A 3721-nucleotide genomic window follows, 5' to 3' on the forward strand; every position below is an offset into this window, starting at 1 on the left:
TTGATCCTTGTGGATCAAACTTGACACTTTCCCTATTGTAAAGTAGATCTAGAAGTGACCTAGGTAACTAAACTCACATACTCCATGGGATCTGGGTGTTGTCACTTAGGACAAGCAACTTGGTGGTAGTGATTGAACATTATCTCCCTAGGTTTTCCAAGTGGATATATCTCATGTCATGTCAAGGCCCTAATGAGAATAAAAAATAAAAACCCAGGATCTTATCTATTTTTCTTGATGAAGGTAGATTGTGCTTCTTGAGAAATGACCCAAGAACTTGATTCCTTTCAGGTCCTTTTTGACTAGCTCATGACTAATGAGCTTGGAATACCTCATGATTGATGAGGTATTCCAAGCTATGTATACCTTGGCTTGTAGGTCAAGCAAATTATTGCTTCTAATTCTTTGTTGCCATACTTAACCTTAAGGTGATCATGAAGCTAAAGAGCATGACCTATTCATAAAGAATGGATGGGTTTAGAGATTTCAAGACTTGTTGATCCTAAAAAATTACATTACTTGATCTAAGATGTGACAAGAGAAAAAAATACTAAAAGAATTACATTGGGTGTGAGATTTTTAGTTTTATTGAGACAAGCAATCTTAACATCCTTATCATGGTAGATGGTTAGTTGGTTAATCAAAACCGATATATTTATTCCCAACTTTTAAAGGCCACAAAGCCTAATCAGATTGTATTATGCCCACATAAAGATAGTGTTTCAAATACTATGACCATCCTTGATATAAAGAAAGTACCCTCAAAGGTATATATTATAAAACCTAGGGATCATTGCTATAGGCCTTGATATTACTTGAAACCCACTTGAGCTTTGTAAAAGATTCAATAATGGAACAATGATATTTGACTGCATATACTCTACTTTTAAGAATTTGATTTGGGAATTTGAGTTTAAGTCATAAAGTGTATCTCAAAAATTTTACTTTAAGAACTCTAGATATATCCTATATGACATGGTTTTCCCTATATTGTGTGATATGACAAAATAGACATGTGGTCTTGTTTCATGGTGTTTTCTTTCATTTATGGATGATCAGAGATACTCTATAGATTTTGACTTGAGGGAGTAAGTTATGATGATCCTCCATAAGATCTACAACTTTTTGCCCCTCTATACCAAGCATTGATGGATGCAGACATGGACCTACAAATTCATTGACATAAGCCACCTACCCTAACCTTACATGATTCTATTGGACATAGGAGCTTAATGTGGTAAAGACATTCATATTTGAAGAAGCCAAAGTAAATTCCCTTTTATAGTTTAGGGGACAAATAGTCCACCAAAAATTCTACATCTATGAATAGTGATGTCCCCAGAATGAGTTGCTATATATAAGGAAGATCCTGATGATGACATAAAAACTATGTTAAAGAGGGACTTCTAGAATTACAAACTCAATACCTAGTTCTCAATAGCTTCGCAAAACCACCCACCTATGTCATGATAGATATTAGAGAGTTCCACAATTGAACTCATTGTATCTCATTATGGTATAAAAAAGAAACTCCTTTGAGTCTTCATTGTATTTGAATTTGAATTAAAAAAATGACTCTTTGACATTCCTTAGCAATTTTTCACTTGTATCACAATTGACATATTCAAATTAATTTTTGTCTCTTGTGCCAAATTCATAACAAAGAATCATTCAAGTTGTGTAACTCTTAGTATGAGTTAAGTTCTATTTAGGATATTCCACAAGTTTCCAACACAATTGAACATTAGGAGAAGGAGTTCCTTCAGAGATAAAACAAGCCTTTTGAGTTTGATGGTAAAGGAAAATATGTGGGATCTAATACTAAAGCTCAAATAGAGTCCATAGAAGAATATTTTGTAGTAGTAGAAACTAGCATCACCAATCAAGTTACAATGATAGTGCTACACTCAAGCTAGTTAAAGACACTTGCCTATGGTGGAACTCAAGCTAGTCCAAGATGCTCACAAATTGTGGAAGTAGTGGTATAAACATAGCCATGCCTTCAAAATTGTAGCTACTTGGGATAAGATTATGAAATTATTAAAAGGCAAATATCTACACTCTAACATAAAAATCTCTTAAGATGAATGAATTTTTTTAATTTGGAGTAGTAGGTCCTTGAAGTGTATTATTCACACTTCATTACTCTCAAGGATTATGCTCCAATCTTGGACATAGATGAAGAAGTGGCTAAAATTTTCCAAGGCTTGAATCCTCCCTTGAATGCCCAACTATTATCAATGTGGCCAAGTGATCAAACAATGATCTCATGCAAGTGAAAGCACTCACCAAGGTCCCTATAGGAAGTACATTGATCAAGCTATTGGGACCAGTCTAATCAGTACAATGGCTAAAAGAATTTCCTCATGAGAACCTAGTCTTATCAACATTTTGGTCAAACAAAGAAAGAGTAGGCAAATCTTGCCAATACTTGGGCCCCAAATGTTAGGTCAAAGTGATGCTCAACATTGGGAACAATGCAAAGATCCTACTTTTTCAAGAATTTTGCACCATTCAAGGCTAACTAATTCTCATCTAGTCACTCACCTCCCTTCTCCTAACTATTAGCTATCCTCACAGCCAAGAAAAAGAAATTAATATCTTTGAGATTTTTGTAGACACAACTCAATTTTTCTCATTGTTATAACCTCCTTGTGGTGATGATAGTGGTCTCATAATCCATGTATTGCTGCCTTCTTCTCCAAGCTCTTGATCCAAACATCATCTCGACCTTCTCCAAAGCTCAAGTTGTCATTGTAGGAAGGATGAAATATATGAAAGAGAACAATGGACTTGTCAAGCACTTCACCACTCATCCCTCACTCTCTCACAATAGCACTCACTCCCTCTCTCAATAGTAAGTAAGAACCATAAAGCAAGAAGTAAAGAGTTAACTTGATTATAAGTTAGTGTTAAGACTGAGTTGACATCACACCTTAGAGTTATGTATTAGGAGTTTAGAAGTCAAGTTAAGCCTTAGGGTAAGTCAGATATGAAGGGGTGTAAGTTTTTGGAATGAATAGTCATAAGTAAGGGATGTGAGGAGTTATCAATCCCCGAATGTAACTGTTCAAGTCAGAGTGCATATGCGGGTGTAGATCATGTCTGCGTGTCTGTCTGTAAGCAGAAACTGAAGATATGAAGAACAGTTCAGAGTCAGATATTGTTTTCCCTGTCTTGAAGTGGTAAACTGTTTTCAGTATTCATGTTATTTATTGCTGAAATGAAGTCAGATGGTTCTGTAAAGGTGTACTGTAATGATGGAATGTGTGTATGAAAGTTATATGAAGTCAGTGCAGTCAGAAAGTAAGTCAGTTGGATACAGAAATGTCAGGTAGAGTAGTTTTTCAGGGAGTAAATCGCAGGCAGTAAATTAGCCTGTAACACTTGGCGATCCTGCGAATTGTTCAGACGGCACAGGTCTTATGCATGCGAATGGCAGAATTGTCTAATTCTTGCTTTCAGAATGGAAGAGGTCCTACTGTCTTGGTTGGACGATTTTAAACATTGGACAACAGAAGCAGAGGAGCAAGAAGCCTTCGCGCAATCTCTTTGCAGGGAATTTTACAATTGGACTACACCAGAAGAGGAATTTGAGGTGTATGGCCAAAATTTCCTGACTGATTATTTTCCTGACTTACCTGTGGACGTGGTCAGATTAGTCAGGGATAGGGTCTGGAAATTTCAGTTGAGCAAGGTTTGCCCAATAGCCAGAAGTCGG

Source organism: Lygodium microphyllum, unplaced genomic scaffold (assembly GCF_053477565.2).
Source record: "Lygodium microphyllum isolate KBCC unplaced genomic scaffold, Lygodium_microphyllum_v1.1.10 scaffold_137, whole genome shotgun sequence".
Lineage (NCBI taxonomy): Eukaryota > Viridiplantae > Streptophyta > Polypodiopsida > Schizaeales > Lygodiaceae > Lygodium > Lygodium microphyllum.